Here is a 15,050-nt window from a genome sequence, read left to right on the forward strand (position 1 = left end):
ACGGTAATTCTATAGTTTATCGACCACCCTTAAATAATATTATATGTATGCTTTCACCTAACAAATTTAAAAAAAAGACGTTAATTTAGATTTAAATTTTAATATTTTTTCCCCAGAACAGCACGGTTTATAAACTGCACAACTGTCACGGTAATTCTATAGTCTATCGACCGCCCTTAAATAATATTATATGTATGCTTTCACCTAACAAATTTAAACAAAAGACGTTAATTGAGATTTAAATTAAAAATATTTTTTCCAGCAAAAGCACGGTTTATAAACTGCACAATTGTCACGGTAATTCCATAGTTTATCGACCACCCTTAAATAATATTATATGTATGCTTTCATCTAACAAATTAAAAAAAAAAGACGTTAATTAAGATTAAAATGTTAATATTTTTTTCCCAGAACAGCACGGTTTATAAACTGCACAACTGTCACGGTAATTCTATAGTTTATCGACCACCCTTAAATAATATTATATGTATGCTTTCACCTAACAAATTTAAAAAAAAGACGTTAATTTAGATTTAAATTTTAATATTTTTTCCCTAGAACAGCACGGTTTATAAACTGCACAATTGTCACGGTAATTCTATAGTCTATCGACCGCCCTTAAATAATATTATATGTATGCTTTCACCTAACAAATTTAAACAAAAGACGTTAATTGAGATTTAAATTAAAAATATTTTTTCCAGCAAAAGCACGGTTTATAAACTGCACAATTGTCACGGTAATTCTATAGTTTATTGACCACCCTTAAATAATATTATATGTATGCTTTCACCTAACAAATTTAAAAAAAAAGACGTTAATTGAGATTTAAATTAAAAATATTTTTCCAGCAAAAGCACGGTTTATAAACTGCACAATTGTCACGGTAATTCTATAGTTTATCGACCACCCTTAAATAATATTATATACATGTTTTCATCTAACAAATTTAAACAAAAGACGTTAATTTAGATTTAAATTTAAAATATTTTTTCCAAGAACAGCACGGTTTATAAACTGCACAATTCTCACGGTAATTCTACAGTTTATCGACCGGCCTTAATAATATTATATATATACTTTCATCTAACAAATTAAATTAAAAGACGTTAATTTAGATTTAAATTAAAAATATTTTATCCAAGAAAAGTATGGTCTATAAACTGCACAATTGTCACGGTAATTTTTATTGGCTGGGTTTCTAACAGTATTTTGTATAATAAAATATAAAATTAAATATAAAAAGACGTTAAACGTGAAAATCGTGTAAACTACACAAGTGTCGAAATTTGAAAAGAAATTCGACTTGTTTATGAACTGTGCGCATAGTAACAACGTTCATTTGAACACTCGTGCAGTTTACACATCTTAAATAAATGCGTCGTCTACTTTGAAATGAGGAAAATATAAATACCTTAAATTTGTTTGACATCAGAGAAATAGGCAAAAATAAAGCAGCGGCAGGGCGGCGGTTATCTTTTCAGACGACGGGGGTGGTAAGTGGCGGCCAGTCGTGCTACTTCGGTGATATGTATCAGGCTTTTAACTGGAGAGCGACGACTACATTTATCAACCTGGCAGCGCGGCGTTTTCGCCTCCTGTGTTCTTCTTCTTCTTTTTTTTTGTAGGTCGGGTGGAAGAATGTCCGTGCGTTCACTGACACAGCTGGGCGAATCTCTGTTCTTCTGCTTTCTGGTCCCCTCGTTTTATAGTCGTAAACCGGCTCCCAGCGGCTGTCATATTTCAGGCCTTTATTTTCGGCGGGGAGCTCTGCCATTGGTTCATAATTCTTTTTATGGTTTCTTATTTTTCTTTTTCCAAACGGAAGCGATGCGTGGAGCCATGTGCAAACGAAGATTTTTTTATTTTGTCTCTATGCTGGAGATGTTAGCATCCGGTTGGCATGTTCCCACAAGTTTGAAGAGTGAATGTAGACGTGTGTGCGTCTGTATATGTGTGTGTTAATGCAAGTGTGTGTGTATGTGGGTGTGTGCGTCGTTGGTGGACGAGAGCTGTCTCTTTCGGTCTCTCCCCCCCTTTTCCCTCTCTGTCTGTCTATATATAAGGACACGGAGAAGCGAGAGAGAGAGAGAGAGAGAGAGAGAGAGAGAGAGAGAGAGAGAGAGAGAGATAGGCAGGTGGGGGGGAGTGGGCGAAGGGAAGGGGAATTGGCAAACGAAGTTGAAATGAAATCCATTTCGTTAACTTTCAAATTCGCTTGACACTTATGCCACCCACCCCTCCCCAGCTCATGACAGTTTTTAACGGAAGGTTGATTTGTGTTGGTGTGTATTTGTGTGTACGTGTGTGTCTGTGTATGTGTATGTTTATGCGAGTGTGTGTGTTTATGAAAGTGTGTGTGTATGTGTGTGTTTATGCATTTATATTTAAAAATACAAACAATAATATCTCGAAAACTATTTGTCTTTCTCTGCTAATTTTCCTTGCGATATTCGTTTTCAGCATACCTAAACAAACAGAGGCTTGGTCCCTTTCATATGCCGCCTGTTCAAACATGGTCGCCAGTGATTTACATTTCAAAATACACGCATTAATAAAACTAGCTCGAAAACTAGTAGTCTTTCTGTCTGTGCTAATTTTCCTTGCGATATTCGTATTCAGCATACCTGAACAAACTGAGGGTTGGCCCCTTTCATATGCCGCCTGTTCAAACATGCTCGCAAGGGATTTACATTTCAAAATACACGCATTAATAAAACTAGCTCCAAAACTAGTAGTCTGTCTGTCTGTCTCTGCCAATTTTCCTTGCGATATTCGTTTTCAGCATACCTGAACAAACTGAGGGTTGGTCTCTTTCATATGCCGCCTGTTCAAACATGGTCGCCAGTGATTTATATTTAAAAATACACGTAATAATAAAACTAGCTCAAAAACTAGTAGTCTGTCTTTCTCTGTTAATTTTCTTTGCGATATTCGTTTTCAGCATACCTGAACAAACTGAGGGTTGGCCCCTTTCATATGCCGCCTGTTCAAACATGGTCGCCAGTGATTTACATTTCACAATACACGCATTAATAAAACTAGCTCCAAAACTATTTTTCTCTGCTAATTTACCTTGCGATATTCGTTTTCAGCATACCTGAACAAACTGAACAGTACGAGTTTTCCGGGTACGGTTTTTCCGGAGACGAGTTTTCCCGGGACAAGTTTTCCGGGCACTGGTATAAGTGCTATGGGTTCATCAGAGCACATCCCATTAAAGTACTTGTAAACAGGGATGCAACACTGAGGCGATGGGACAGACGTTGGAGATTGACCTATAGCACAGCACGGGGCCTATTAGATTAGATACTCTTTTTTTTGTTGTTTTTGTGCTCAACGATAAAAACCGACTTCTTCATTTGTGTTTGCTTCTCATTTTCGCTTTTTCTCTGATAAGTGTTTCGCTAATGTGAAAAAGAAAACATGTTCGAACGTTTGCTGACATTTATTGGATGTGTTCCTACCAGTATTTTGCTTAATTTTCGAGTTTGGAGCGATTATCGAGTCTCACAAGATGTGTGTAAAATGTCAGACACTTCTTTATTGTTCTAACTTAAAACCGTGCGCTACTTTTGTTTGTGTTAAATAAACGTTTTAAAATAAGTTAAAACAACAAAAATGTGATCTAGGTAGGTAGAAGAGTAACTTATCTTGCCTTTGGTAACATTCATTTTCTTATATATTTATTTGTTCACTACTTTTTCGTTTTGTTCTCTTGAATGCGAAATATTCGCCGTGGAATTTCCACGGGTCACGATTATTTCGTTTTATTAATCTTAAGTTTCATAGAATAAAAAGTTCAGACACAACTTTGTCGAGCGATTTATAATCGATTTCATTTAACTTCTGTTTGACCCCGGCACGTACGATCCTTTCTCTCCTTCCCCCACTCTCTCTCTCTTCTTTAGCTTGGTGACAAGCGATATGCTTATGTGTGCGTGCGTGTGTGTGTGTGTATGTGTGTACATGCGTGCGTATGTGTGTTGTCGTATTCACCAAAATTTAAAAAAATAAAAACTTTTTTCCCCGACCGGCCGGATTAGGGTTGTGAGGTGTGGTTAGAGTTCATGAAAATAAATGTTAGCAATAAAAACTTTTTAAAACCAAGTTAGAAAAAAGAAAACAATTTACTTCCCCACGGAGCCCCCGATTCTTCTTCTTTTTTTAGGCGATGTAATAAACCATATTTTTGAGCAGGGTTGCCTCCTCTCTTTATTTTGGTTTGTATATTTTTCATGTTGCAAAAATGCTCCCGGTAGATCTTTTTAGGATTCTAAAGTTTTGCTTTTTTTTACACTTTTTATTATCTTCGAAAAATGTAAAAAAAATGTAAGCAGGCAGTTTACGATTTGAAATGCATCGTTAAAATGATATTTTTCGCTAGTTCTTTCAACTTTATATTTTTATTTCGTCGTCTTCAAGTCCAATGTAAACAAGTTCTTGATGAGCCGCCCCTTATAAATAATCCAATTTATCAAATGTACACTTCTAACGATTACTATGATATTGTCCATTGACTACTGTACACACTTTAACCCTTATCCTCGAGTGGCCTCTGGGGCTTGATAAGTAGTGATTCCTTTATAAAATAAAAAAAATATTTCAATACTTTGATGGTGAGTCTATAGTCAGTCTGTGCTGATTTTCCTTGCGATATTCGTTTTCAGCATACCTGAACAAACTGAGGGTTGGCCCCTTTCATATGCCGCCTGTTAAAACTGTTCACACATGGTCGCCAGTGATTTACATCTCAAAATACACGCATTAATAAAACTAGCTCCAAAACTAGTAGTCGGTCATTCTCTGCTAATTTTCCTTGCGATATTCGTTTTCAGCATACCTGAAAAACTGATGGTTGCCCCCGTTCATATGTCGCCTGTTCAAACATGGTCGCCAGTGATTTACATTTCAAAATACACGCGTTAATAAAACTAGTTCCAAAACTATTTGTCTCTGCTAATTTTCCTTGCGATATTCGTTTCCAGCATACCCGAACAAACTGAACGGTACGAGTTTTCCGGGTACGGTCTATCCGGAGACGAGTTTTCCCGGGACAAGTTTTCCGGGCACTGGTATAAGGGGTTCATCAGAGCACCTCTAGCAGTATCAGAATTTTTGTAGGAATTTTTGACACCCCTAACACGAAACTGCGAATACAATATAAAAATCTCGTAATTTCTCTGTTAAAAGTGGGTTATTTATTTTCTTTATGGATTATACTTCCAAAATAAACTATTACAGTTGTTTTAAAAGCAATAAAAATATTTTTATTTTTTTTTAAAACAGTAATGAATTTTCCGAACTCAATATTTTTCAATTTTTAAACTCAATATTTTTAAATTTTAAAAATCTATCAAAATTTTTCTATTGATTCTATTTTTACGATATTTTCAGGGTCAATGTGAAATTTTATGTTCTTTCCAATAAACCGAATATAATATTTTAGACAAACGTTTTTTTTAAATTCACGCCCCCCCATTTTCACGCCCCCCCATTTTCACGCCCCCCCCCATTTTCAACTTTCTCTTAAAAAGTAAATAATTAATTTATGTTTAATAGTTTTATATATCACAAATTGAAGAGAAAAGGTCAATAAATAATATATTCAAATTTAAAACAACAAAAAAAAATCAGTTTTTTAGAAATTTACCTGTAAAGTCCGAAGTTTAAAACCTTATTTTATAAGAACACATTTTTTCTTTTTGTCTTTTTTTTTTTTTTTTAATGAAACCTTGGTCCTTGCTCCTTTAATTGAAAAAAAAATTAGGGCTTGAATTACATTTTTCGAGGAGTTATAAGCTTAGAAAGATAGGGGGTCGAATAATTTACGCCTCTCATTTTGAAATGTCTATTAAAAAGTAAATAATTAATTTATGTTTAATAGTTTTATATATCACAAATTGAAGAGAAAAGGTCAATAAATAATATATTCAAATTTAAAACAAATTTAAAACAAAAACCTGTAAAGTCCGAAGTTTAAAACCTTTTTTAAAAAAAAAAAACACATTGTTTTGTTTTGTTTTTTTTTTAAAATAAAACCTTGGTCCTTACTCCTTTAATTGAAAAAAAAAATTAGGGCTTGAATTACATTTTTCGAGGAGTTATAAGCTTGGAAAGATGGGGTGGAATTATTCACTATTTTCACGAAATTTCTGACACTGCTAGAGCACCTCCCATTAAAGTACTTGTAAACAGGGATGCAACACTGAGGCGATGGGACAGACTTTGGAGATCGACCTATAGCACAGCACGGGGAGGGGGCTATTAGATTAGATACTCTTTTTGTTTTTGTTTTTGTTCCAAACGATAAAAACCGACTTCTTCATTTGTATTTGCTTCTCATTTTCGCTTTTGCTCTGATAAGAGTTTCGCTAATGTGAAAAAGAAAACATGTTCGAACGGTTGTGACATTTATTGGATGTGTTGCTACCAGTATTTTGTTTAATTTTCGAGTTTGGAGCGATTATCGAGTCTCACAAGATGTCTGTAAAATGTAAGTTCTAACTTAACACTGTGCGCTACTTTTGTTTGTGTTAAATAAACGTTTTAAAATAAGTTAAAACAACAAAAATGTGATCTAGGTAGGTAGAAGAGTAACTTATCTTGCCTTTGGTAACATTCATTTTCCTATATATTTATTTGTTCACTACTTTTTCGTTTTGTTCTTATTGAATGCTAAATATTCGCCGTGGATTTTCCACGGGTCACGATTATTTCGTTTTATTAATCTTAAGTTTCATAGAATTAAAAGTTCAGACACAACTTTGTCGAGCCATTTATTTAACTTCTGTTTGACCCGGAACGTGCAGTGCAGAGAACACGACCCTTTCTCTCCTCCCCCCCCACTTCCTCTCGTCGTCACCTTGGTGACAAGGGATGCTTGTGTGTGCGTGCGTGTGTGTGTGTGTGTGTGTGTGCGTGTGTGTGTGTGTGTGTATGTGTGTATGTGTGTACGTGCGTGCGTATGTGTGTTGTCGGTTCAACAAAATTAAAAAAAATAAAAACGTTTTTCCCGACCGGCCGGATTAGGGTTGTGAGGTGTGGTTAGAGTTTATGAAAATAAATGTTAGCAATAAAAACTTTTTAAAACCAAGTTAGAAAAAAGAAAACAATTTACTTCCCCACCAAATTATCGTATTATTGGAACCCCCGATTCTTCTTTTTTTTAGACGATGTAATAAACCATGTTTTTGAATAGGGTTGCCTCCTCTCTTTATTGTGGTTTGTATATTTTTCATGTTGCAAAAATGCTCCCGGGAGATCTTTTTAGGATTCTATAGGTTTGCTTTTTTTTACACTTTTTATTATCTTCGAAAAATGTAAAAAAATGTAAACAGGCAGTTTACGATTTGAAAGGCATCGTTAAAATGATAGTTCTTTCAACTTTATATTTTATTTCGTCGTCTTCAAGTCCAATGTAAATAAGTTCTTGATGAGCCGTTCCTCTTAAATAATCCAATTTACCAAATTTACACTTCTAACGATTACTATGATATTGTCCATTGACTACTGTACACACTTTAACCCTTATCCTCGAGTGGCCTCTGGGGCTTGATAAGTAGTGATTCCTTTATAAAATAAAAAAAAATATTTCACTACTTTGATGGTGAATCTATAGTCAGTCTGTGCTGATGTTCCTTGCGATATTCGTTTTCAGCATACCTGAACACACTGAGGGTTGGCCTCTTTCATATGCCGCCTGTTCAAAATGGTCGCCAGTGATTTACATTTCAAAATACACGCACTAATAAAACTAGCCCCAAAACTATAAGTCCCTGCTAATTTTCCATGCGATATTCGTTTTCAGCATACCTGAACAAACTGAGGGTTGGCCCCTTTCATATGCCACCTGTTAAAACATGGTCACCAGGGATTTACATTTCACAATACACACATGAATAAAACTAGTTCCAAAACTTGTAGTCTGTCTGTCTCTGCTAATTTTCCATGCGATATTCGTTTTCAGCATACCTGAACAAACTGAGGGTTGGCACCTTTCATATGCCGCCTGTTCGGACATGCTCGCCAGGGATTTACATTTCAAAATACACGCATTAATAAAACTAGTTCCAAAACTAGAAGTCTCTGCTAATTTTCCTTGCGATATTCGTTTTCAGCATACCTGAACAAACTGAGGGTTAGCATATGCCGCCTGTTCAAACATGGTCGCCAGTGATCTACATTTCAAAATACACCCATTAATATCTCGAAAAATATTTTTCTGCCTGTGCTAATTTTCCTTGCGATATTCGTTTTCAGCATACCTGAACACACCGAGGGTTGGCCCCTTCCATATGCCGCCTGCTAAAACATGGTCGCCAGTGATTTACATGTCACAATACACGTATTAATATCTCGAAAACTATTCGTCTGTCTGTGCTAATTTTCCTTGCGATATTCGTTTTCAGCATACCTGAACACACCGAGGGTTGGCCCGTTTCATATGCCACCTGTTCAAACATGGTCGCCATTGATTTACATTTCGCAATACACGCATTAATAAAACTAGTTCCAAAACTATTTGTCTCTGCTAATTTTCCTTGCGATATTCGTTTCCAGCATACCCGAACAAACTGAACGGTACGAGTTTTCCGGGTACGGTCTATCCGGAGATGAGTTTTCCTGGGACAAGTTTTCCGGGCACTGGTATAAGGGGTTCATCAGAGCACCTCCCATTAAAGTACTTGTAAACAGGGATGCAACACTGAGGCGATGGGACAGACTTTGGAGATTGACCTATAGCACAGCACGGGGGGGGGCTATTAGATTATTTACTCTTTTTGTGTTTGTTTTTGTGCTCAACGATAAAAACCGATTTCTTCATTTGTGTTTGCTTCTCATTTTCGCTTTTGCTCTGATAAGAGTTTCGCTAATGTGAAAAAGAAAACATGTTCGAACGGTTGTGACATTTATTGGATGTGTTGCTACCAGTATTTTGTTTAATTTTCGAGTTTGGAGCGATTATCGAGTCTCACAAGATGTCTGTAAAATGTCAGACACTTCTTTATTGTTCTAACTTAACACTGTGCGCTACTTTTGTTTGTGTTAAATAAACGTTTTAAAATAAGTTAAAACAACAAAAATGTGATCTAGGTAGGTAGAAGAGTAACTTATCTTGCCTTTGGTAACATTCATTTTCTTATATATTTATTTGTTCACTACTTTTTCGTTTTGTTCTTATTGAATGCTAAATATTCGCCGTGGATTTTCCACGGGTCACGATTATTTCGTTTTATTAATCTTAAGTTTCAAAGAATAAAAAGTTTAGACACAACTTTGTCGAGCCATTTATAATCGATTTCATTTAACTTCTGTTTGACCCCGGCACGTGCAGTGCAGAGAACACGATCCTTTCTCTCCTTCCCCCACTTTCTCTCTTCTTCAGCCTTACAAGCGATGCTTATGTGTGCGTGCGTGCGTGCGTGTGTGTGTATGTATGTGTGTACATGCGTTCGTATGTGTGTTGTGGGTTTCAACAAAATTTAAAAAAATAAAAACTTTTTTCCAGACCGGTCGGGATTAGGGTTGTGAGGTGTGGTTAGAATTTATGAAAATAAATGTTAGCAATAAAAACTTTTTAAAACCAAGTTAGAAAAAAGAAAACCATTTGCTTCCCCCACCAAATTATCGTATTATTGGAGCGTCTTAATTAAGATTCTTCTTTTTTTAGGCGATGTAATAAACCATATTTTTGAGTAGGGTTGCCTCCTCTCTTTATTTTGGTTTGTATATTTTTCATGTTGCAAAAATGCTTCCGGGAGATCTTTTTAGGATTCTAAAGGTTTGCTTTTTTTTTTTACACTTTTTATTATCTTCGAAAAATGTACACAAATGTAAACAAGCAGTTTACGATTTGAAAGGCATCGTTAAAATGATAGTTTTCGCGAGTTCTTTCAGCTGTATAGTTTTTATTCGTCCTCTTCAAGTCGAATGTGAACAAGTTCTTGATAAGCCGTTCATCTTAAGTAATCTGATTTACCAAATTTACACTTCTAACGATTACTATGATATTGTCCCATTGACTACTGTACACTCTTTAACCCCTCGAGTGGTCTCTAGGCCTTGATAGGCAGTGATTCCTTTGTAAAATAAAATAAAAACATTTCAATACTTTGATGGTGAATCTATAGTCAGACTATGCTAATTTTCCTTGCGATATTCGTTTTCAGCATACCTGAACAAACTGAGGGTTTGCTCCTTTCATATGCCGCCTGTTCAAACATGGTCGCCAGTGATTTACATTTCAAAATGCACGCATTAATAAAACTAGCTCCAAAACTAGAACTCTGTCTGTCTGTGCTAATTTTCCTTGCGATATCCGTTTTCAGCATACCTGAACAAACTGAGGGTTGGCCCCTTTCATATGCTGCCTGTTCAAACATGGTCGCCAGTGATTTACATTTCAAAATACACGCATTAATAAAACTAGCTCCAAAACTGTTTGTCTGTGCTAATTTTCTTTGCGATATTCGTTTTGAGCATACCTGAACAAACTGAACGGTACGAGTTTTCCGGGTACGGTTTTTCCGGAGACGAGTTTTCCCGGGACAACGTCTCTTCTGTGTGGAAAGAGGTTGCAGGGAAGAGAAGAGGGCATCCCCCACTAACTTTAACAGAGGGGTCACCACTTATCAAGGCCCAGAGGCCACTCGAGGCTACAAAGTCTATTTTGAACTCTAGTATTCTATATAAACAAGGCCGATAGCCATTAGTCGCGTGAATGAATGGGTGAATTCAGGATTGACATGAAATTCTTAAAGATAAACTAAAATGACCGAAAAATGGGATGAAATGACTTAAATAAATAAAAATTTCAGGAAAAACTAATGAACGGTTATCCGTCAATCATCCGGACTAACGGACAGACGGACCCATTGAAAACATAGGTCCCTCTCTGATAAATCGGGTGACAAAAATGTTACTCCATACCTTTTGCTTAAAAAAAATAAATAAATAAAATGTAAATGTGTTACAGACTGACCGATGGAATGACTTGCATGCGACTAAAAATGCCTTAGCATGGAAGGGTTTCCCATTCCATTGCCAAGGGAAAGTTACAAACGTAAGTGCAGCAAGAACAGATACTACACTTTGATCTTAGCTATGTGGCCAAGGAAAAGTTACAAACGTAAGCACAGCATGTAGTAAGAACAGATACTACACTTTGATCTTGGCCAAAAGGCCAAGAAAAGGTTATTTAATTGCTCCCCCACTAAGCAAATTAAGCACAAGGCCGATTTTTAATGTGAGGAGTGAAAGGAAATGGGGACCAACTCCCCAGGGAGTAGGGGAGCTGGATAGTGTTAATTGGTATGAAGGGTTGCCCCTACATTGACCAAGGTCTTATATGTGGTATTTGCTTGCAGTATCTGCCAGAACAGATGGTATTTATTTGCTCTCCCACCGAGCAAATTAGGCACAAGGCCGATTTTTAATGTGAGGAGTGAAGGGGAAATGGGGACCAACTCCCCGGGGAGTAGGGGAGTTGGATAGTGACAATTGGTATGAAGGGTTGCCCCTACATTGACCAAGGTCTTATATGTGGTATTTGCTTGCAGTATCTGCCAGAACAGATACTACACTTTGATCTTGGCCTTTTGGCCAAGAAAAGCTTAAAAAGCCAAGAACAGCCTCATTAACAACAGACCTTTGATCTTAACCAAAAAGGCCGAGCACAAAAGTGTTACGGACAGACCAACCGACGGAGTGACTTACAATATGGTTTCCATTCTTCTAGATCTACGGCAAATGTGCTTATAGTTATATCTCATAGGAGTAACGAATCTCTTGAACAAGGCTTCTTTTCTAGGGCAATTGCTCTTGACATATATAAGAGTAGTGGTTGATGGGCAGAAATCAGAAGCTCTCAGTATAAATGCTGGACTCCCTCAAGGGTCAATCCTGGGCCCAAATCTCTTCCTGATCTACATTAATGATCTTCCAAATCACATCCTTATATCATTCGTAGACATTTATGCTGATGACACTACCATCTATGGTAGCACATTTTAGTGACATGCATTATGGTTTCCTTTCTGCTAGATCTACAGCAAATGTGCTTACGGTTATATCTCATAGGATTAGCGAATCTCTTGATCGAGGCTTCCTTTCTAGGGCAATTGCTCTTGACATATCAAAGGCCTTTGATAGAGCATGGCATAGAGGTCTACTCCGCAAGATCTCTAGCTACGTACAAAACGTTCAAAATTAAAAAAAAATATAATGATTTGCTATCTCAAAAGATTAGCGAATTTCTCGATGAAGGCTTCCTTTCTAAAGCAATTGCTCTTGACATATCAAGGGCCTTTGATTGGGTATGGCATGAAGGATATATTTAAGTCTTAAGAGGAGGTTTTTTATCGGGGTTCTTTTTGGTTGATAATCACTAGGGCTATGACAACAGCATATTCTTTTCATTGTTTGGATTCTCAGGTATGTATCCGTTGATATCTGATATGTCCATGTAGATTGATGTGGTTCTCGGTTGATTAACTGTGTCACATGGCATAAGGTACACAATGTCATGAACAGCTACAGCAGGAATTGAAATACACGCTACTAAAGCCTCATTGTCTCAGCTGGTGGATTTCAAAAGTGCAATCTGGATCGGAGGATATTTTAGGATTCTGGCGGAAAAAAAAATGGCAGAGAAACGTATACTGCTTCATCTTCATGACATAAGTTAAATATTATAGAAGGTTTGGATTTGGAAAACACGTAATGAAATGTTAAGATTTTGTTCCTTAGAAGCGTTTGTTGAATTTGAATTGAATAAAATATGTATTATATACGTTTGAAGCCAAAACAACGCATTGTTAAAAAATAAGATATTTATTTTGTTTGAAATTTGTTAAAGTTCATAAATACATTTTGAAGGAAACCTTCATCTTCAGTATGTCATCTTTTTTTTTCCATGTTTTGGCTTCAAACGTATATAATACGTATCTTATTTAATTCAAACACAACCAGTGCTTCTAAGGAACAAAAGCTTAACGTGAATCTCGCATGACCAAACGCACCGTTCCAGGACTTTAAAAAAAACTACCGTAAAAACAACAAACGGCTAATTGTCTGCTCCTACAACAACATAGAAACAAAGGACATACTCAAGATGGTTTCCTTCAAAATATATTTATTAACTTTAACAAATTTCAAACAAAATAAATATCTTATTTTTTAACAATGCGTTGTTTTGTTTTCAAACGTATATAATGTTTTAATTATTTTTACTCGTGTATATATATATATATATGGTGACTTTAATGTCCAACACAAAAACTGGCTTGGATTCTCTACTTACACAGATGCAGCGGGCAGCACAACTAATAGCTCCACTATATCTCACTCCCTATCACAAATTGTTACGCATCACTTCTAGATCTGTTTTTGACCACAGTTCCCGATGACTGCATAATGAAGGCCCACAGCCCACTCGGGAATGTTCATCATGCAGTGATAATGGTTGAAATCACCCTAAACTCTAGAGCCATAACTGAATAGCCAGTGCTCAAAACAATGAGATATAAAAAGGCTGACTGGGAAGCCATCAGGGAAATAATCAGAGATGCCCCATGGAGAAATATTTTTTCTCTCCCTGCTGAACAATGTGCAAACGAGACCACTGACTGGTTGAAAACTGCAATCGAAGCGCATGTTCCCATGCGGAAATTTTATAGTAAGCCCCACTCGCCCCAATGGTTTACGTCGACTTGTGCAACTGCCATTGCTCAAAAGCAGCATGCATACCGTAGGTTTAACCGACATAAGTCCAGTTCAAACAGACTGAAGTATATAGAAGCTAGAAATAACGTTAAGAAAGAAATAGCGACAGCTAAGAGAGAATTTATGGAAACCACTATAAAGCGCATCGAAGCACAAAAACTAGGAACTCGAGACTTCTGGAAAATCTACAACAGTGTAGTAAATAATGGGCAATCAACAATTCCCCCACTAACCAACAATCACGAGGTTGTCTCCTCAGCAACCGACAAGGCTAACATGCTTGCCAGTCGGTTTGCCTCAAACTCCACACTGGACCCTTCCAACCACCCCCTACCTGACTTTCCTCTGCGGACAGACGCCACGCTAGACGATCTGAAAACCACCCCTGCTCAGGTGCATGCTATCATGAAAAACCTTGACACTTCAAAAGCATGTGGACCCGATCTTATCCCAGCTGTGCTATTAAAAAAGTGCTCAGCCGAAGTAGCTCCAGTTCTCTCCAAACTCTACAACAAATGCCTTAATGAAGCTTGCTTTCCGGGCTGTTGGAAAACTGCTTCTGTATACAAGAATTCTGGCGAAAGGACTGCCCCATCAAATTATCGCCCCATTAGCCTCCTCCCACTTTTTGCCAAAATATTTGAGACCTTAATTAACCATGCTCTAGTCCATCACCTTACAGATGCTAAACTTCTGACTGACAAACAATATGGATTTAGACAAGCCCGTTCCACAGCAGACATCCTAACTGTAATCTCTGAACGTATATACCATTCACTGGACAAAGTTGGAGAGGGCAGAGCGGTAGCTCTAGATATATCTAAGGCTTTTGACAGGGTATGGCACGAGGGTCTCCTCAGAAAAATTAGATCATACGGTATCACTGGTAGAATACTTAACATAATTAAATCCTTCTTAGATAAGAGAAAAATCCAGGTTGTCTTCAACGGTCGTACATGTAAACAATATGATATAAATGCGGGGGTGCCCCAGGGTTCTATCCTTGGACCTCTATTGTTCCTGATATTCATAAATGACCTCCCCGACAAAATTGCCTCTGAGATGGGTATATATGCTGATGACACTACACTCTATGGCAGGCACGACAGGAAGACGAATGAACACATTTCTAAAGAAATGGCAGAAACACTAGAGGAAGACCTCCAATCTGTGGTGGAATGGGGACAAAAGTGGTTGGTCGCGTTCAATGCTGCCAAGACTAAACTAGTTTCATTCAATAATTACAAGAAACTCTCTCTACCACCTATAGCAATGGCCAACGACTCTTTATCTGAGAGTACATCTTTCAAACTCCTTGGCCTAAC

General features: G+C 37.0%; 1 pseudogene; it reads right to left on the reverse strand.

The window, feature by feature from the left end:
• Positions 1 to 11,026: 11,026 nt before the first annotated feature.
• On the reverse strand, positions 11,027 to 11,197 carry LOC145276386 (U2 spliceosomal RNA; annotated as a pseudogene).
• Positions 11,198 to 15,050: the final 3,853 nt, after the last annotated feature.

The sequence above is a fragment of the Euprymna scolopes genome, unplaced genomic scaffold (genome assembly GCF_053919585.1).
Source record: "Euprymna scolopes isolate OS-2025 unplaced genomic scaffold, ASM5391958v1 sca99, whole genome shotgun sequence".
NCBI lineage: Eukaryota > Metazoa > Mollusca > Cephalopoda > Sepiida > Sepiolidae > Euprymna > Euprymna scolopes.